This window comes from Sander lucioperca, chromosome 17, assembly GCF_008315115.2.
Source record: "Sander lucioperca isolate FBNREF2018 chromosome 17, SLUC_FBN_1.2, whole genome shotgun sequence".
NCBI lineage: Eukaryota > Metazoa > Chordata > Actinopteri > Perciformes > Percidae > Sander > Sander lucioperca.
In genome coordinates, this window is record NC_050189.1 from 15,662,714 (window position 1) to 15,685,009 (window position 22,296).

Below are 22,296 nucleotides of genomic sequence, written 5' to 3' on the forward strand. Positions count from 1 at the left end.
AGCACCGTAGTGCTAATTAGCTTTACTAATTATAAGTGAGTTAGTTCCAGTGCCTGCCCGTATAGGCACTCATGTGAGTGACTCATCCTTTAGCACTACAGTTGCTCTCAGGTCTTAACAATTACCTGATCATTCGTGCTTTCTTCGTCATGAGACCTCGATACTCCATCAATCTCGTTTCAACAGCTGGAGCACTGTCGATTAACACCTTCAGCAGACATACTGGATCATTTTTACATGTTGGTGGGCTAAAATCACTTTATGAAAATGATAAAATAGTCTACACACAAGAAAATGCTCCAGGAACATACTGTATATCATTACACCTAGTAACGTTTTGCAAGCGTCAAGCCTAGGCTGTAGGCAATACCACTTAATCAATCCAAGTCACGACAAGAAGGATAAGATAGGACAAGAGAGAGTTTATGTCCGAAGGAAATTTGCTTAGACAAACACGAACAATATCTGCGGTTAAAGAATCCACACAACATAGTCCATACATACATACACACATTCATAAAGTCCACAGACACCGACTGTTGCATCACTCTGCATGGACGTGCTCGATGTGCCTGCAGAGGCTGCCACTAGCCAACAATGTACCCGTACATGGTGTCATAAGGTAAGTCGCCTTATCAACATAAAATCCTGATAAAAGAAAAGTAAAAATGTATGTGTGTGTTAAGATCAAACAGCAGCTATTTCAAAGTTATTGCAGTCGAGATTAGGTCAAGACGGAGTCCAGAGCATTGGGTCCTGTCAGGACCATCATAGTAATCGTGTTTGTCTAATGCTCAGATAGTGATTAGGACGTAGGATGGCTCTAGAAATAAGATTCTTATAAAATAAGCACAGTCAACTCAATGAATGCATAGAAGGTAGGCAACGGTCTGTACAACTGATCTGAATCAGCCAGCAGGATAATTAATACAGTTCCGATGCAGAGTCCAACTGGACCACCAGACCAAGAAAAACGTTTAAGACCTCAAAAAACAGTAGACTCAAGCGGACTCAAGTACTAAAGCCGGCATCAAGCTATTCTTCATCTAAAAAACAGCCAAATAATCAATCACTTTCAATGCCCTTCTCAGCATGTGGTATTTCACGAGCTGATTTTATGTCCTGTTTTGTGCTTTCAGACTACCACTATTCTACCGGTGAAGAGTGATTTTGACAGACGCAAAGGGCTCCTTGCAGTGCTCTGTCCCAACTGATACTTTCTTTTCATTGCTTTCTAGACATTCCTCTCCCGCTTAAAGCTATGAACATGGCTCAGGTTTCTACTAGCTCTCTTATACTCTTTACTCATCTTCGGATGCATCTCTCCATTACATTGTGAGTGTCATCTCTGGTGCTCTCATGATCTCTATTCTGTATGACCTAAACTCCGTAGTTCTGAGATGGCTGCTTCCTTAAATCGACTCCAACCTTTTCTGCTGCTCATAGCGAACTGTAGATAGTATACGCATTGTACTTCTTAAAGCCTGAAGGATGTCAGTACTATACAGGTGCTATAAAACAGGAGGACTTCATTTGACACATTACAAGCACAGTGGTGCGTTGGCTAAAATGCTAAGTCAGCTGCTATACAGCTCACAACAAAAAGGCTAACATGCTAATGTTTAGCAGGTGTAATGCTTACACATTCACCATCAGTCTAGTGTAGGCAAATACATCATTAATTCTCCAAACAGGTTCTCTCTGTCTCGTATGATTGTCCTGAAAGTTATGAGTATAAAGGTGCACGTAAAGACGTATGATGTATTCCCAAAAGCTGTCAGGGGCTCAGAATTATAGAATAACAGACTAGCTCAAGATGTACTATTGGGCTGTCAGCCTGCAATGATCACAAACAAGGAAGTAACAATTTAGTAACAAAGCAGCAATGATAGTAGGGATTGTGTTTGATGTACAGTCATGCCACTTCAATCACAATGTTAAGACTGGAATAATAATTGTGTGACATATTTCCTGATTAGAAAGGCAGGACTTTATGGCCACAACCACACGATTCACTGCCAATCATGCTGTAAACAGAGCTCCATAGCATTGTAATCATGTGCTAGCAGAAGGAAGGGCCAATGTAGCAATCCATGCAGACCTCACAGCTCTACAGAAGCATCGTAACACAGGATTCCTTCGAAGGTATGACAGTCCAAAATGTGCCTCTTGTGTCAGCAGAGCACCATCAGATCTGACCTTGTCTCCTGTCAGTACTGTATGTGTTGTCGAGGGCATCTGGAGCATGACACCCGAGAGCTAGGTGTCTTGGTGTGTTTGTCCATCTCTGCCCTGCGAGCAGAACGTACGAGCCCTACCAGCTAATACAGCGGCTCTTGCCTCAATCATGACTTCTGTCCTGTTGTTAAATAAGGCAATACTAACACGTTTATCAATTTTTGATTTTTTGTCTTGTCATTATCTCAGCATCGTCAGCACTATTGTACCAACACTCTCAATCTGCACATAGACTGTAGGACTGTTCACCAACATTTCTACCTAATTTACTATGGCTAAGGAATAACTGATGGACCATATGGTTTTATACCAAAGCGGCCATTAACATTGCTTAAAACCGTATCACTTAAGGAGTGCAGGGAGCAGTGAGCAGCAGACTAAGCTGATGCAGTTTACCTTTATCCTCACGACAAGGTGAAGCGGAGGCTAAGGAAGATTAAAGCAAAAACTGTCTCCATCTGTCGCAGTGTTTTGTTTATGTGTTGACTGACTCTTTGCTTATACAACTCTCTTTCTCTCTCTCCATCTCCACCCCTTTCGATCTCTTCTATCCTATATCCTCGTCTGCAATCGTGAGTGCCATAGTAGTCGGATTGCTGTGAATGCAGCTGTACAGAGTGACAGACGCAGTGTCACCTCTGTGCAGTCACGTCACGAGGCGACAAGCGTACAACATAGAGAGAGAGAGAGAGAGAGAGACGATGAGAGAGAGAGAGAGACTATGACTTGAGGGACCAGCTAGTGGTTGTCCTATGAGTTAGGATGAAATTAAAGCTAATAAGATTAAACATGCATCGGCTATGGTGAAAAGTGCACATTGTAGTAAGATGTAGCGAGAGTGTGGAGGAAAAGGCCATAGGGAGGACCGAAGCTTGCTAGGCCGCCGCATGCTGGAGTAATTAAAAAACAAGAGAAAAGAGTGCTAAAGACAGGAAGGAGTAAGACAGAGAAATGGAAAAGCATTGGAAGGAAGAATGCAAGAGCGAAAAACAGTGGGCGGAACAATGCAGAAGACAGTCAGAAACACAAGGTCAAAGACCAGACTAAAAGAACAAGCGCTGAATAAAAAGAGAAATGCAACGTACTCTTGGAAAAGTAACAGCGCGGGCAGAGTGACGGGAATAGAGGACTAAGTGTGAGCAGAGCGATAGTGACAATGAAGAGATGGATCAACAACAGGAGGACCACAGGCGATAGATGGTGGGATTGTTGATGGTTGAGGAAGGAAAGGAACATGCCCACGACGACCAACAGCAAACAGTAGAAGGAAAAGCTTCTTACACAGCCGGTTAACCACATGTTCATCCTGGCTTTGTCCTGGGTCACAGCGAGTCTTAAGACTGAAAAATAGATAGACAGAATCAGAATTTTCCAGCTAACACAAATGAAGGATGTCTCTGTCTGTCTGTCCATACGATTGACTTGCGGGTGTGTCTGACCAAAAGTGGTCCAACGCATCTAGAACATCCACATTACATACAGCAATTTCGCTGATGCTGGGTTTTTATCAAAGCGACTTACAATTGCTATCATCAGAGTCGCACAGCTCTGGAGCAACTAGGGGTGAAGTGTCTTGCTCAGGGACATGGTTGATGATACGCAGTGTGGAAACAACACCGCGTTTTCCCTCCACACCAAAGCAGAGTGTCATCTACTGCGCCATCACACCCATACCACCCAGCAACATATTGTTTTAATGATAACCCTAGGATACATGTGGTGGAGGTAATCACACGTATGCATAATATAAAGATTGTGCCACTGGTTTGATTTTTCAATTCCTCTTTGGTAATTTAGTGTCTAATCAGGGTCTGCCAACATTTTATAGCCAAGGACCCTATTAACTGGCAGAGAGAGCGACGAGCAGGGAGCCCCTACTACATATATTGTTATGTAAAATGTACATAAAATAGTTGCATATGAAACGGACCGACATAACAGTAGGGCGGCCTAAAGGCTATAGGTCTTACATAATCTTTTAGTGCTAGAACTATGCGATTAGTGATACTGTTGGCATGATTTTATAAATCATGTTTCACTGTACTGGAGGTATTGGCACAGTGAATCTTATCCTGTATTGTGGCGCTACCTAGGACAAGCTTACCTAGCAAGCAGAAGCCTGTCATTAATGTTTTGTTCACGAAGCGAAAACTTATATTGTTCTAATAATATGTGGATCATGTTAAGACATTTTAATTTTGAAATTTTTTTTGCAAACATTAATTGGTGCGCCCCTGCCGTACCTCTGAGGACCCAAGGTACAGACGGTGACGATCTCTGCTAAATCATCGCTTACCCAGACAGATTCTATTTTCAACGATGGATAAGGCTGGTTTCTCATGTGCACAAAGCTTTGCATTTCTAAAATATCAGAGCAAATGTGGTCACAAATTAAAAAATACATTTGGCATATGAATCTATCTCTGTCTCAAACTACAGTGAGTGTGTACATCAATCCATTTATGACAACCTGTGTTTTTCCTAAATAAATAACGAACAGCTTCATATTGGATGTGAAGCATCATGAAGACAGTGTTGTCCCTTGGCATAGCAGCATTCAGCTGACAATATGGATTATTCAGGAAACAGGAAGCCAATTTATCCAGCAACTGCTTCAAAAATAATAACGTTCTCCAGAGTCCATGGTAGCGTAAGTGTTAACCTAATATTTTGAGTGAAATTAGGCCTCATCTGGGAATCAGTTCTGGGGCCACACATGAGTAATGGTATGTCAAATCAGTTCTTGTTCAGGTAGTGCATAAATAATGACAGCGCTCCCGGTAGAATGGCTGGTCCGCTGTGGAAAATCTGGCAATTGATTCCATATGATATAGAACCAGTGTAACTCTTTGAATAACTTCTGAGTATTACACGCATACACGGTGTGCGCGACCGTCCACTTGGGATGAACTCTGACACAAACACTTACTAATACTACGGTCCTTCAGCTTGTCAGGTGGCATTTGGCTGATTCATGAGCGCCCATCACTTCTGGGTACCGGACCGGCCTCATGAATACTAATGACCACAAATGATAGGGCTGCAAGTCACTTTCGTAACAACAAACAGAGGGTAGAGTAGATATGGAAATAAGGACGACAGGACAAGTCACAGAATGCCCCGAAACCTCTCTGTGGTGTCAGACGCACACTTTCCCTGGGGATCTGGGAGAACAACCAACGGCTTTGATTTACCTGGGGCATGCCGAGGTGCAGATACGTGCAAACTGAAGCGAGGAGAGGAGGTGGGAGGAAGACAGGAGACCTCAGAGAGAGTGAGAGATACTGAGGTAGCAACAAAGAACGCAGCCAATGAGTCATCCAATGTGGCGTCTGAACTCCCTGCAGCCTGGATACATACACAGCCGCGGACGTCTCTTGGTCACGGGTACAGGGCACATGGGTTACGACATGCTGAGAAGGAGCAGGGTGGGAAACTCATATGTCTATATTTACATGTATGTTAGAATCTCCACAACTGTAAGCACTGAGCACACAGAGGAATATGTAGGTTGCTGAAAACAGTAGGCAGTGTTTATAATGCTCTGCGGTTGGCTGTTATGTTCAGTCTCAGCCAGAGGGGAGATGCGTGGTCACTATGACAGACAGATCTGAATGACAGCTCTGCCTTCTTCACGCTCTGTCTTCCTTTGATCTCCTTCTCTCTCTCTCGCTCTGCTCTCTCTCGCGCATCTCTCTCTCGCTCTCTCGCTCTCTCTCCTGCAGCGGTCAGCATCTCCTCGCTCTCTGTGTGTTCCAGGGCTACTAATGAAAATGCATTACTGTTACAGATAGGAGAGTACACCCGTTAGAGATCGGTGTAGAAAAACACTCACAGGCTGGTTCAGTGTGGGGAAAGTCACTGCGGTTCCTCTCTGTCTGCTGTGTCCAGTGTGGTGGTGTCTGTGGCCTCTCTAGCTTGGCATTTGCTGTAGCAGAAGAGAGATTCTGCCTCGGCAGCGTGCTACTTCTCTTGACTTGGCGTTGTCTGTGGTATGTGGTGCACACAATAATATAGAGTGTTACCGGGGAACTATTGGATCAATGAGATGAGCTGGTATTCAGGTGTGAGTGCGCCCACATACAATGCTTTCTGATGGAAATAGGAAGAAAAAAGCAGCTGCACAGGTCAAGGTCTCACTCCAGAGAATAACAAATTACAGAGGAGATTTAACTCAATGAATAATTTTAATAAGCAAAGGGAACTGACGATGCAGAGCGCGCGCGCATGTGACAGTAATGCGGTCCTTCTTAAAAATGTCATGTAGCGTAATATACCTTTGTTGTGTCTTGTCTTTAATCATATAAGCTCATGGTCAATTGTAGTAGAGGTTGGTTCAACTCAAGGCTGAACTGGATGAAGAGCTACGTCCTTTGGGCCTCTGAGAAACGCTGGCAGCACTAGCCCGCTCTGCATATAGCCTTGAGCGTTAGATTAGGCTCACATTAGGACCACAGGATCCGTATACGAGGACTATGCGGTGTGGCTTCTACCCAGCGAGGGTCAAAAATACTAATTAGTCAACATGTTTTAAAAGCATGAGCAGCTTAGTTTTGAGTTTCAGTAAATGCTTGAAGTTTCAAATATAACAGTCACAAGGCATCTGTCTGTTCTCTAGACATCCATTGTCAAGTCACATCTACCTTAGAACTTAGAAATAAGGTTGATACGTAAGGAAAAATTAAAAAGCAAACCAACAATGATATTATTTAAAAATTAGTCCGAAGTCAGAGCTGGATGAGTGTATATCGTGATATTGCAGAAAGCAAAGCCCTGTGTCACTGCAGCTTACCATAATGGTCTAAATATATAAAACCTAGTAACTAAACAGCAGTTTTCATGCACTTCTCAAATGACACTCATACACCACATCCTCATAGGATCCGTGCGACAAAAAATATGTGCCCAAAGTCTGTTTGCACTTGTGACAATAGTCTCTCTGCCCATGCACAACAAACACCCAATGACAACCACGTGTGAGACTGCTGTCTGTGTCCATGACTCTTTGGCAGTATATTGCCCTTTACATTGGGTGTAAACACTGCACGGCTAGTCTAAATCCTCTACAAAGATCATATCAGTGTAAATTAAAAAAATTACATTTTTAATTGTAATTGGAGCATAGGTTTGAGATGGTCTGAGCCTCGACTGTGGCCTTTGTTTTCATCTAGCCGACACACATCCAGAGGTGGTAGCGATGTGTGGCCGCAGGAGGCTGGAAATATGCGCAACCGCCGCCAACCGAAACAACGGCTGCAAAGACCAGAGCTGGTCATTCATCTAACATGTATTTCTGTATGATTCATTTCAGCATCATTGCATGTACAGTAGGGTAGAAAGCACTGATGTTTGGGGCAGATGATCACACTGGACGAGACATGCTGGGCAACCCGTTTCCACTCCCATGTCGTCAAATGCGACGCCTGGTCAGTGGCTCGCACCAGGCACCCTTGTAGGAAACACCGGGCAGAGCAGCAGCTCGACCACACACACACACACACACACACACACACAAAAAAGCACACAGCACACACACACACCCACACACACACACACACACACACACACACACACGTACATACACACGCACAGAGGTTCCTCGATTTATAGTAGATTATGAAGTGACTCATTAAGTATGTTGACCTTATTTTAACTTATGTTATAAGTTAACTTATGTAATTTAGTGTAACATAGCACTTTAAACTTAAATTGTTATGTAACAAAAGTACTTATTTAACCCACAGATCTTTTCCGTAACCTAACCAAGTAGTTTGTTTCAAGTCACAACGTGAACCACGTGCTTAAAACTAAACTGCGACTATTTCCCATCGTATGCTTGGTACGTTGTGTTCTGTACTCTCCACCAATCTATGTCGTATTTTTGGAGTCAATTGGCTAACTAGAGGTAGGTGCGAGTTTGCCCCGTCAAAGTATTTTTCAAGCTTTAGAAACTGATAACATGCCTATATCCTAGATGGAGAATACACACGAGAATAAAAGGGAGATAAGGGCTATCAGCAGCGTCAGTCAAGAAAGCCACTTCATAGCTCGTAACGAATTCAGAGTGGTCTGTAGCTAGATATAAAGCCATAGTATGTAATATCTGAAAATGACATGCTTAAATTATGACGTTTTTCATTTGTTTTGTTCCACAGTCATTCAGTAAACAAGACCAAATCACACTCCTTTTCCCAAAATAAGCGTGTGCATGGCAGAAAGCACATTCATTAGCAGGACAGCTCAGTATGTTATTCATATTGTCCGAAGAGTTATAGTACAAACGGAATAAAAATAGCCGTGCGTTGTGTGTGTAATCAGATTATTACTGATGTGGCACAACACAGTTTTTCACAGGTGATCTTTGATCTTAGCGTCTCATGATTGATCCTGCAGTTAGCTGTACCAACTACAGAGCGTCCTATCCTTCGGGACATTGCATTGAAAGCATATCCTTCATAGCAACCATATTTTCAAAGTCATAAGAGCGCGAGGCCATAGTGAGCAAGAATAACGCGAATATAACTGCACAGTAAATCAAGACTTTGGAATGTTAAACACTTAAGACACAGCGTGATAGTTCACTAGCACATGGTAGGACTGATTTTATATACCAGTCTATGTCGTTAGAGAAAAGATTGGTTGAAAAGTCCGTTGATTCTAGTTAAACACAGGACAACGACAGTCCAATCTGTAATTCATTTCGTGTTCTTCAAGCTGCCCCATCTCATCTGAAGAGCTCGTCTGAGTGAGAGGACCCTGCTTTCAGTACCCGTGACTGTAACTGTGGATTCAGAATCCCGGCGCCATATCAGCCTCGAGAGTAAATAATAGCGATCATCACATCTGCCATGCGTAATGCTCACCCCAGCACCTCCAGGACTGTCCACGAAGTTTGTCACTGCTGCTTGTCAGCTCTTCCATCAATCCCCAGGCGGCTCAGCACTCACCACGCTAAACCTATATGTCTTCTTTTTGTAACCCCTTTTGTATTGTCACGTCTTTGATGATAAGAGACCGACAGGTCAGGACGTTGTGATAGCTGGACTTCCTTGTTGACGAGGAAGGAAATACTAGCGATATTTTGTACACTCCAGTGACCCTGTATGTGATAGATTGCATTAGCTGGCAAAACCTTGCTTATCAGACGTGCCAAAGAAAACAATCGGTTGTACAAGTAGTGTGATGAAAGTAAGACTGATGCCAATGTTATCCAAGCTACAGTATCATGCACTCGTCATTGTAACCGTCACATAGTTTCTTCTTGTCATTCCCTTATTGACCTTTAGTTGTTTGTAATGAGGCACAGATGATGGGCAAGACAGGAAACAAAAGCACAGTGTGCACGTCAGCATCTGCCTTGCCTGTTTATCCATGATGAAGTCTAACAGGCGAGACAAAAGAATCTCGCCTTTCAGTCAGTAGGTTGTTTAGGTGCTGCAAGAAAGCGGCTTGATGTACTACTCTCACTGATGTTGCATGCTCTTCACTATTCCCCTAGTAGGTTTCTGACTCAGCCTTCGGTCAGGTGTCTAACTGGTGTACATAAGACAACGAGTGCTTTTGCAAATGTGAGTCAAGACGCATTGACAAAATGGCAAGAAAACTCACAGCCACGGAGTGTTTTAAAGGTTTTCGCTGCAGAAAATATATTGCATCACATCACGGTGTAACAAACACAACCCTCGCCGAATGCAATGGCAGTTTATATCTGTATCTCATGCATACAAAAAACATACTAAAGCAGAGCAGCAGGAGCGATGTTGAGCGTATTATTTTAGGGACACTAAAATATCAGAGCGTATACACATAATTAAAAAAGTCACATCTTCATGCCATTTTCTTACGTACTCTCAAATGTTTTGTACTGCCCTGAAGAACCCCATTCGGTTTGTATCCCCGTAGCTCCAACTAAAGACAACTCACATACATACTCAAACATGACTACAGGTAGTGAGCTAATTATAAAGTCTGAAGGCAGATAATAAATGCCCCAAAGTGAACATGCCTCGGTCTTGTGTTATTCGTATAAAAAGCTACGTAGCACCACTTTAGGTCATCACATGATGTAGCATGAAAGTACTTCGGCTGCTTCTCTCTCTCGGCTCCATCTCCGATCAGCTCTCTCATCTCGTCTCGCTCCGTCGCTCTCTCTCTCTCTCTCTCTCTCTCTCCACCGTGGATCCCACAGACCACTCTGTGACTATGACATTTTCAGTACTAGATTCTAATGCTATTTTTTATCTACCCTAGCATTTTCAGCACATCCTCAGGAGTGTGCACCTGCATTTCATACACAGTTGTTAGGAAACATGTGACAAACTTCAACTGATCATGAATATGCAGGCAGCATGAGCGGACTGTAGTGCCACCACCCTATCCAGGGCAGCGGTGTGGAGGCACACGGCAAAACTGTAAGGGAAAGTGAAGACGCGGTCGCCGAGCAGTACGCGGTAGTAAAGAATGGTTGGCCCTTATAACAACAGTTTTCTGAAACAGGGCAGGAACACAGACTAGTCGAGAACTAATGTAACTGAGCAATACACTAATGAAAGCTGCATCCTTACAGCAAGCTAGTAAAGGCCATCGTGTATTCCTACCCACATATGAACAAGTAAAACTGTTTGTATTTTCTCAATTACTAAACACATGCTGTCATGGAGGAGACTAATTTTCTTTGTAAGTTATGGCATGGGAGAAATAGCACGCAAGGCATGTACTGAACATGTACAGTGAAATCCTGCAGCTAAGACCTCTCGCATCCGTGGCTGAGCGGCACCCTTTGAAAGTGTATCCGTGCATGCTCACATTGCCTTCACCCACTAAGGTCCATCGGGATTTGTTCACAAAGGGTCATCGTGTTGTTTTGATCGCCTGTGCTCAGATGTATCCCTCTTCCCTCATACTCACACATGTCGCTCCATATTTCTATGACTATCAAAGGGCGTTACAAACTGAGGGATCCGCGCTGAATATGCATGAACGCGCACATCGCTGTACGACGGTGCAGAGGTGTCAATGATTTTCTCCTGAGTCATTACCATAAGAACTGTGGATATGTGCAATAGTCGCGCCCACGGCTGCAGCGACGATCATGACTTGCCCAGCGCCATGGCACATATAGTCTAACTGCATAATCAGAATCTCCCTCAGAAGCAATATTACGTGAGATGTTTTGATGCTTGGTATTTTTCAATTCTACACTCTAATCCTGAAGTCAGAGATATGCTGTCAATTTCAATATTGCCTCTTGATTTATTTGAGCAGTTATAGAAAGTTCACCATCCCTCTGAGATCTCCATCATGATCTCTCTTACCCGGCTGTATGGGAGGCACATAGGTTGCTGGGCTCATTTATGTACATCATGTGGATCTGTGAATATTTTACTCAAAGGCATGTATGAGAATGACGGTGAGGGCCAAATACAATATCCCAGTCTGGTTGCATCACACTCACAAGCCACAGCTTTGCTCTGATGAGGAGGACTGAAGGACAGCTGAAGAGTGACGCAGACATTTCTATGCAGTAGCTTCTTTTGTTTATCATGCGAGAGGTGTCGCTGGATCAGTCCATACGAGCACAGTACTGTATAAAAATTGTGCTCTTGTTTGGGGCTGGTAGTGTGCCGACCCCCTTACACACCACCATCTGGCTGCGTTAAGGGAATAGTGTTTGTGCAAAGATTGCCTTTAGCACGCACAATGACAGTGACAGGCTTTATCCAAGGTGCATTCAATGCTGCCACACTTTGGAGAGACAATGAGGAACCACTTGGCATTCAGACACATACAGGGGACCAAACAAAGTGAATAATTCCCTGTGTGTTTCCAAGCAAAATTGTGTCTGCACTGCCGGGGAATTTCACCTGCACTACATGCTATAGTGTACTAAAAAAAACTTTTTTTAGTACACTAGGTACAAAGGTACTTTTTCCTCCTCTTTTGTCTGCAAGTCATCTCTCAGCAAGAGTTCACCCCATGTGGAGGAAAAAAAACATTAAGGCAATAATAAACGCTAGAAAACATATTGCCATGTGTGCTCTTGCATAAATAACGTCGGTGCGCCCCGGGAGGGGCGGAGCTCTTGTAGGATGTAAACAGATGAAAACGTCCGGACATCAGAGCACATGCCTCAAGATCCCCAGCATCCCCTGTCGATGCAGACTGCAAGTCGCAGCGATGATACTTTGTCACTCCTCGGTCAATAAACCAGAGCCCCCTGTGGCGTTCCAATCTGTAACCTTTAATACAAAGCTTAAATTTTAACGAATTGAGGAAAAAGTTCAAGTCCAGCAGAAAGCAACGCAAACTTTATAGTTCCCTTTCTCTATCTGTTGACTTTCTTTATAATGGCCACGATTCTCCATCTCTCTCCTCTTCTCCACTTCTCTGAAAGACCTTTTTTTCATTCTGACACTCTCACACGCTACTTTACTCTTCACTCCACTCTACCTTATCTTATCTTTGTCACCCATCCATCCTGCGGCCCAATTCTCATCTTTCTCCGTCCCATATTTCAGCTATGGGTTCATAAAGGAACGACAACAGACAGATCTTCACAAATGAGTATTGGGGAGAAAGTCAGGGTGCTCACCGGCATCCATCAACGTCACTGTGCCACAGTTGGTGAGCCCCGCCAGCATCCTGACATCACAGTGGGAGTTACAAATGGATGTACACTTGGTCCTTTTCTCACTGCCCTCTCTCTTTGCTTGGGCCTCCCTGGCTGCAGCATTCCCAAAATACAGTGGTACCTCTACAGCCGCTGTTGAGAAGATCTATTTCATCTTGACAGCATTTTAGAGATGTGAGCTTTTTTAAACACACTTGGACATCTGTCCTGGTTCCCAACATTTGGGTTTCATCAGTGGTGAAGATGGTAATGTCACATCTCTCTCTCTTTATATATTCTTATATTTGTATGTGTGACATGCTCCAACAACACCATGACAAATTCCTCGTAGTGCAACGTACTTGGCAATAAAGCCCTTTCTGATTTGATTCTGATTCTCTCTCTCTCTCTCTGCTTTCAGTCTTCAGAAGGTACAGTATATGCAGGTTGCGCTTGCTGGGAGGGATGCGTGGGATTTCCCCCTTTCTGGTCTACATATTCCTGCCTCTGCTCATATTTGTTATCCCCAGGGGGACTAAATGTATCGCCCCTCAAAGTGATCATCTACTTCACCAATAGCCTAGACATATAATTATATACCTAAAATTAGAAGTTTTTAAACTAAGTTAAAGCGCTGTAACTGAACAGTCTATAGTGCCACAGAACAATGAAATTGAGCAGCAGTTGTGGTTTGTATTTAGCGCTACAGAGCTCCGGGACGCGCTAACAAGCGACAGTTGTAGAAGGTGACAGGTGACTGGAGCGGCTACAGGCACCGCCAGATGACGTCTTCCGGGGGCCGTGGTAGTTGAGCAAGCAGAAAAAGTGAGCATCAAGCGGCGACGACAGTTCGTTTAGGCACCAAACGACCCTCTTAGTTTAGGAAAAGATCAGTTGTGATTAAAACATCCCGAGGAATGAACAAGCGTTTCCTGGGTGAAAGTATTTTGTTTTCGCCGCAAGTGAACTCACTCTCGTCTTGAAAGCGCTGTGTGTTTTATGTTGACGCCCCGTTGTGCTATTATTTGAGATTATTTTATATTGGATATTGAAGTGCAGAATTGTTTTGGCATGGCCGCTGAGTGGCACTATATCATGGTATGAAAGGGTGATTTAATTCTATGTTTTGTTTTGTTGTGCATATCAAAAAACTTTCTTCACAAACGGTGTGGCCTTTAGGTATTATAAGTTTTGATTTCTTAAGAGCAAATGAATGTGCAGACAAGGAGGCTGGAGAGCACTGTAAAAGAAGAGGAGAGCTGTTGGATAAACAAAAGGTCATGATACAGTCATAAGAAAAAACATACCGGAGGAATAGATTAAATCAAGGCTTTCTGTTGAGACACATCTCTCTGAGAGGAAATGAATAGGTCAGACTGCTGTTGGTGGCTAAATTGTATTAGCTATGTATATAGGCAGTTTTATTTGGTGCATTTGTTGAGATGACAACAACCATATGGTGTTCACAAAGGTTGTGCATTTTCTTTCCCTTTTAAAGCCATGTTCTTAAAACATAGATAAGGTAAAAGGAGGCTGTATCTTGATAGCTCTTACATAAAAGGTGCTGCTTACAGCATATGGTGTCAACTTTTAAAGGTTCCTGCGGCTCATGAATGCATGCAAGAGGAACAACATGGTCAGCCTACACATGCAGAGAACCTGAGGTTTTCTGATGTGTCCAATGTCTTCCCTTCACCTTCACATTTCCATGATGTGTGCATTCAACTGGAAACATAGTGATGGTCCCAGTTGAAAACTTTACTCTGCCAAGTGATAGTTAGTCCGTCACTCTCCGCTCCAATGGAGACTTTTCACCACTGCACTTTTTTATTACAACCATAAGCTTTTGATTGTAAGCATCATTATCACAATCATTTTCACCATTAGATTGGCAGGATGAAGTCAATTTTTCATGGTCAGACAGCGGGACGTACGCTGCCTGACCTTGCATCATTTAGAAGTTCCCAGAACCTTATATAACTCGGCGGGGGGGAGTGGGGGGGGGGGGGGGGGGGGGGGGGAATCCATGATGGCGAAACCAAATCAAAAAACATTAAGACCAACACTCAGGGCTTCACTGGTGCCAGGTAGGCCAGCAGCTACATGATAATATTAGAAACAAAGTTCCCAAGAAAGCACGTTTGCAAAATACACTGTATTACTCTTATACAGTTGATATCGTGAGTGCTGCCATAAGAAGCCAGATGTTACTGTACTTGGCACGATATAGTTTTTTCAAACATTCAACAGCCACAGATGTTGTCTGATGTACATTACAGGCTCCCTCTGCATTAAAAGAATTCTGGAACATTGCAAGAACCTTTAGGATTATGTACTACATCATAATTTGGCTTCTACTTTCCCCTTGAGTTGGCTGTTCAGGATGAACGCTATAGAGGAGAACCGGATCCCCAATGGCGCCAGATGGGCCAGGTTCTGGTTGCGTACTCAGCTGTTCAAGAGCAGCCGATTGGCGTATGTGGGGAGCTAACACACAGGTGGCTCTAAATACTGACATACGAAGGTGGAGTCGGAACCACAAAGTTGCCTTACAGTACTGTCCACTGTACGTGAAGATCGTAATTGGCTATAAAAAACCCGTAAATTTACCATACGATTTGGGCCTTTAGAATAATCATCACCGCGCACTGTATTTACGCCGCATATTGGCTGTTTGGCTCAGACCTTAAGCGGTTTGTGGAAGAGACACAAATACAAGATCATAAAAATGATTGATTATGAAGCTGTGAGGAAATGAACCTTATGCCCAGTGTACAGAAGAAGTATTTGAGAAGGAGACTGAAAGGGTGTAGGAATATTGATCTGATCGGTTGAAGAAATATAGTGCCAAAGGAAAGGGCGGTTCTGACGCCAAGGTAAAGCGGTACAAATTCCAAATATAACGTACCTTAAAATGATATGATTTTTTTTAGATGGTCCCTTTTTAGGTGGCTAAAATGCATTTAGCTGCTGCCTCCGTCCACAGCGGACATTGCTTAGCTTCTGTGTCATAAACTCCTGTCCTGCTTCTCCACTACTGTAGTAACACATTGACTATGGAGAAGTAGCTCATACAACCACACTTCCCAATTTCTGAACTATCCCTTTAAATTACATGACCGGATGAAACACAAAAGTCATTCAGAAGCAATACTAACAATGGCTGTGATAGAGAGAGGATACTTTTCATTGAGCAAATAATGTCACCGCTGGTCTTCTGCTCTTTGTATAAGTGCTCCCGACGCACCAAGCAAGAGAACAGTTGACTTCATGCAGAGGAATCTTAATGTGACATCTTGAAACCTGTCCCCAAAAGAGGAGGGTCTGAAATTTGAGGAGGAGTTTTGACGGCAATTTCCACTGGATGAATTTACTCTATCAATTTGTGATTTTGGTTATTTGACAGGTGTATGCGGAACCGCAGGACTACAAATGCAGCTAAGGGAACAAACCCTGCTTTTTATACTTTTTTAAGTTTTGCAGGGACATACAATTTGAGTATTTACATTCCGGTATGGATACGAACCAGTTCCCTTTTTGCATAGAAACAAAGAAAACTAAACAAACATGACACTACGGTAATAGCAAATGGAAAGTAGGTAAATGACATGAATCAATTTTGAAAGTTAAATATGTAGATATTAAAACAATGGAAGGTAATAAAGTAAATAAATAGAATACATACTGTGTAGGCATACTTTGTAAATTGAAATGAAAAACAAAAAACATACATACACACAAAAACAAAATAAAACCCTACAATACAGTCAGAATAGAATAGAGAGAAAAAAGAACCCTAACAACTACTGCTACCTGTTATTCGCCAGACATAAAACCAGGACAAAGGTGATTGTAGGTCAAAGGTCAGTCTGGAGGAACAACACATTCCCAGAAACATAAAAGGTCAGGAACATAGAGAGCTCTGTGTAACTGAGCTTGCTCACACAAAGCCATGTATGATGTAAATAAAAAGGTTTATCCAGCAGGCACGCACTACTGGCAGAGCTGAGTTCAGCTGTGAGGCTATCTCACACACAAAAGACCACTGCCCCTAGTGCATCTCATGGCAATTTCGCTTGTTATCAACTAACTAGGGTGTCATATATAGGCAAAGCTGCTCACATGATTGCACATACTGCAAACGTCACATGCATATATACAGATGCGAGGCCACAATGTAAAACCTTCCAGATTGGGGCTCCTCTCAGGAGAGACAAACCAAAGTAAAAGGACAGCAGAGTCCTATCCACGTTCTGCTTTGTGTTAAAAAATCTCATCCTACATTTTCTTGCTCCTCACCCCCTCTCCTTCCGTCATTTGTGGGAGCTAGTTTGTAGGCAGAGTGAAGCGGCAAACGTGGGGGTAGGTCATAGGGGCATCTGTTGTGTCTTGTTGATCCGGAGATTGAGTGTAAGTGCTACACTGCTGCTAATTAACGGTATCAACCTATTATCCAGAGCGACGGCAAGCGGCTCAGCGCAGGCTACTATGCGCTCATGATAAAGGGACCCTTTCAAGGAGCGGGAGAGCAGAAACCCTACATGACAACTATCAGACGTAACGTAAACTGAGAAGGAACACATCCGTTCCGATATAATTAGGTGGGATACATAGGTTTTAGAGAGCAACCATAAAAAAGAATTTTTGTTAGGCTCGTTTGTTTGGAAGTACGTTAAAAGACCATCAGCAGGTAGTAGGAAAGTCTCTGCTTTGTGTGGAAATGTCAGCGTAGCTTGTCATAGCACTTGAAGACGAATATGTGTTTATTCTACAATGCGACTTATGGTCGTGCGAGTAGTGAAACAAAGTCAAAAAGGCAGCAGAAGCTATATGACTTCGTAGAAACCCAGCTGTTGTACTGGTAAGTGTGTTTTAAGTCCTAGCAAGCGTCGTCTTCATGGAACGAGATGTGTCGAATCCCTGGAGAGCAATCAAGAAGACACAACACACACACACACACAAACCCAACACACAACACACACACACACACACACACACACACACACACACACACACACACACACACACACACACACCCCAAACCCCATGAGACATTGTGGTCGGGTATGACAGCCATAGTTCAGTGGTACGCTGTTAGCTCTGTATCAGACCTTGAGGAGAGTTCAGAAGAGTAAGCGTCAATGACGACACCAGAGCAGTTAGATAGAGCGCCAAGGAGGAGAGGGAATGTGTGTCTGAGGGATATGGGTGAGTAGCATGAGCAACATTAACATTATAAGAGTAACACACGCCGGATTATTTGGTCTGCTGGGAAAAGACAAAAGCAAAAAAGATTGAGGTACACACCTCGGATGGCATTCAGAGAGAGCTACAGCTGAAAATGTTGGGAAGGGTGGTTGATGATTCGAAGTGGTCTCCCCTGCTGTTTGCAAATGTGGAAAACATTGTTTCACGAGCGCATTTTTGATAACATAGCAATCTGGTCTAGGACACATCCCAGCTATTGTCACTCATTACAAAGCAAATATAGCGAGAGGGATGGCAATTTCCCGATAATCAATGGTGTGCGGGGGATAGACATGGGTCCCTACTCGTGCTGTTTTGCTGTGGCAGTACATTCACTTAGTTGAACCCTAAAGTATAGATCCATTTCTCAGCCAGGGCCTATATACTTGCTCGGTCATGTAGAGATTCAGTCCACAACAGTCTGTGAAGTCGGCATAACAAGAGTGGCCCGTTTCCCAGTGGATGCTGCTGTCTCCATTCTATCTTCTGTCTTTCACTCACACGTCTCCTCTACAAACAATGCCTCTTTCTATCCATGGTAGTGACGATAATAGAAATGAGCGGCAGCACATAGATTTTTTTTGTCACATTTTAACTCCATAGGCGAGCATTTCAGTCGTTGCGATCATATCTAGGAATGGAGGGTCTATGTGCGACGTGATAGGACATTGGCTGCCTAATTGGTACTTAGTTAGCCCCATATCGATTACATCTCCAGGTTCTTATGTTTGCACTGCTGAGGGAGATATAAATGAAACATACAAACAATCATGATGTATTTACTGCAATGGGGCTTTAGGTGAGGCCATGGACACTTGATTGGAAATGAGTGAGTCCCAAACAGTTGTGAACCAGTTACAAAGTAGCACAACAATGAGGCTGTGACGGACAGGGAGGGGGAGTGCCAATGACAGACAAGTGCCCTGAGGCAGGAGAGGTTATATTGTCCCCATAGCTCACTGACAGGATTAGGACAAAAGGCCATCAGCACAGCACTGAAGAGAGCAGCAATGGCAGCGGCAGGAGTCTGGGCAGACAGACAGAGAAAAAGAGGAGCGTGTCTGTTGTGGTGAAAAACGCAGTGCTAAAAGAGACAAAGCAAAGTGTTTCTGCACTGTTTTTCGGAGCAACTTAGCTTGTGTGATCACTGTTTTGGTAGCCAGGCAGGTGTTGTAGCACACTTAAAATCAAAAGCAGAGGTAAAATAGTGCCCCGCCATCGTCTCTGTCTACCTGCGCACCCACAACTTCCTCTCCACCTCGCCACTCGTTTCATGTCTGCTTCCATGCAGTTTGTGTTTAGTCGTGCAACAGTTTCTCTTCCTTCTTCTGCCTCTTTCCACTTTCATTCTTTCAAGCCATGGCTGGGGCCTTAATCGTCAATGGCACCTGTCCCCAAGAGCGTATGTCCCACATCCATCAGTGGGGGATGACGGGCTATATGCACACAGCACGATGAGGCAGGTGGGGGACGGTTCACACTCCACACAGACCAGAGCGGTTGCAAGGTGTGGTGCTGTAGAAGCTGACACTCATGGCACGTGATCTGGACCCTTAATCATCGAGGCCTGTGTGTGTGTGTCTCATCCCTCTGCCTCAAACCCCTACAGCACTCCTACACATCCCCAGGGGGTAAGGATGGGGACGGAGGAGGAGGGTCAGAGGATCCACCCTACCCTGTCCCTCGGACTAGGATCAACTTCATCTCCAAGCTCTGTGACGCCACTAATGTGCTGATTGATGCTGGTCGGCCGACAGGAAGATCCTAATCATGGTTCGGTTGGACGGTTGTGAACATACTTGGCAGAGTTAAATCCAACTTTATACTGGACATTAACCAACAATCAATATCAGACTGTCATCTCAAATATGAAAGTTAACCTAGCTAGAAATGATATGTAGTTTCTAACATACCATAATGTTTTAATTGGATTGAAATGGTAAATATGATTATCTGGTTAAAAGGTTCATGTTGAGACTTTCCTTAATTTGTCCCTTTTGTGTGCACGAGTGGAGTTTAACATGACGTACGACACGCTAAACAGGGTGCGATGCACGATGGCCCCCAGTTTATTTTTTATGGAAGTAAAGGTTTCACTTTAAGGGGCCTTGATGCATTCCGCGATGGAATGATCAGCAAATCAAAAAAGGAATTGGTAAGTTGATTTCCAAAACTGACAACGAAAAAGTCTGGGCTGCTCAGTAAGTTAGTCTTTACTTCTTGTGATTAATGTCCTTCAGGGAGAAGATCTTATTACTCGTTCAAGGTGGTTATTTTCGGGTTTTTCGGTCAGCAGGTTATTTTGCTTTTGTTACATGTGAGATTTGACGTGCTTTGTCGGAGGGTCTGTGCTTCCGAGAGGCTTTCTTGTTATTGTAGTTTATGGGATCCTTCTTTTTTGTAGGCCTCTTGCAAAATATTACAGATACAAAGAAAAGGTAAGTGTACCAAAAATGTGGTGATAATTCTTCATTGACAGGAAATGTGTTTGCACACTAAGTCAAGTCAGTAGGTCAAAGTTAATCATGAAGTTGGTATGTAAATGCAATTGTTTGGGGTAATATTTTCTATGCACCTTCATTTCTATTCAGAACAAGTTTGGTAAGTGGGGGTCGCAATTGTCTGATGACTCATGGATTCCTATCCTGTCTGGTTCATGGTAGCTATGTTGTCCGTTCACAGATGTCGAAATTAATTTGGTTGAGTACATTTCATAATACCTAGAAGATGGCACAGAATACATGCGTTATGTTAAAAACCAAACTTTTAAGACACTGACATTACTACAACCACATTCTCGCTATATACTTTCAGTTAGTAACTTGAAATGTTTTATATTTAGTATAACACTTCAAGACAGGAATTATTTTTATTTATTAGTTATTTTACAGAATAAGTGAACATATTAAACCCCTGAATACGTACATATAGTCTTCATAAACTAATATCTGGAAGGCAATTGGTTTTTATCAGGGTTGATACTTTTGAGAACATGGTGTACTACCATCCATCAATAGGCCCGTTCTAGAATCCTTTGAAAGAGGTAGGTAGATCAATGTGATACAATTCTGTCACCAGGCCACTGACATATTTTACACGGAAATTTTAAAGTACGGATTGTATGCATTAGTGTTTTACAATGAAGTAAGTAACAAAAGACCGGGATCAAAGGTGATAGGTGTTTATAAAAAAAAATAGGGGTCTGGGAAGCCTTTTTTCAGAGATATCTCACTTTCATCTGCTCCCTCACAGAAAGTACACAATTAGATGAAAAAAGCTCATTAACGCGCTGTCTGCGCTGAATAAGCTTCACACTTTCGCTATTTTACCTCCAAATGTCATTCTTCAGCCTTAATTGGAGAAATCGGTACAAATAAAACCGTTTATTGACAACTGCCAGCGGTGAGATGTTTCTCTTTCGCACTCTAGCCTTTCCTCACCTCTATTATAGACCCGGAGATAAGCAGGAAAAGGTTTGAGTAGGAAAAAAATGTTTGCTACAAACCACACTTGAAAAAAACATGGAACTCTTGCTCTGTTGGATATACTCAGCAAAGAGAAGCATTTGATCCGATTGTTTTTCATTTTTGTTACATTTACTGTAAGGGCTTTTTTGTTTTTTGTGGCAAAATTGCAAACCATTTACATGTGCATGTAGTGCAGCTGGGGTGAAAGATCCACCAGCTAAGATGATCTAACAGAGACTGCTCTGAACCAAAGGACATGCATGAATAGCATGAGAAAATAGAGACCTGTGCGTATTCTTATGGGACATATTATAGTTCATGGTGAAATGCGCACTGTCTTCATCAAAAAAATCTATCTTCCTCTTGGGAACATGGTGTCGCCCGGAGACATGTAAAGTTAATAGCCATATGGCAATACAAACTATAAATGCAGAAACGGGTTTTACTGTTTTTTAGTTTTTTTTTTTTTTTTATTGTGTAGCAACATTCTGGCTTGAGTTTTCCAAGGTGACGTGTGCTGTGGGAGACACTAAGGCTCTGCAACATAGACTAAGGAAAAAAGTGCAGCCGACTGAGATATCCCGGATATCGGCGCCCCCAACCAGGTAGAGCTTTACTTTTTGAAAGCTGCCCCCCCCACTAGTAGTGATGCGTTTGTGGACACAGACATCAAAGTCTCGCCTACTCCCACCTGACAATCACGCCGTCAATCAACAGCTGTCAATCATGACGTTT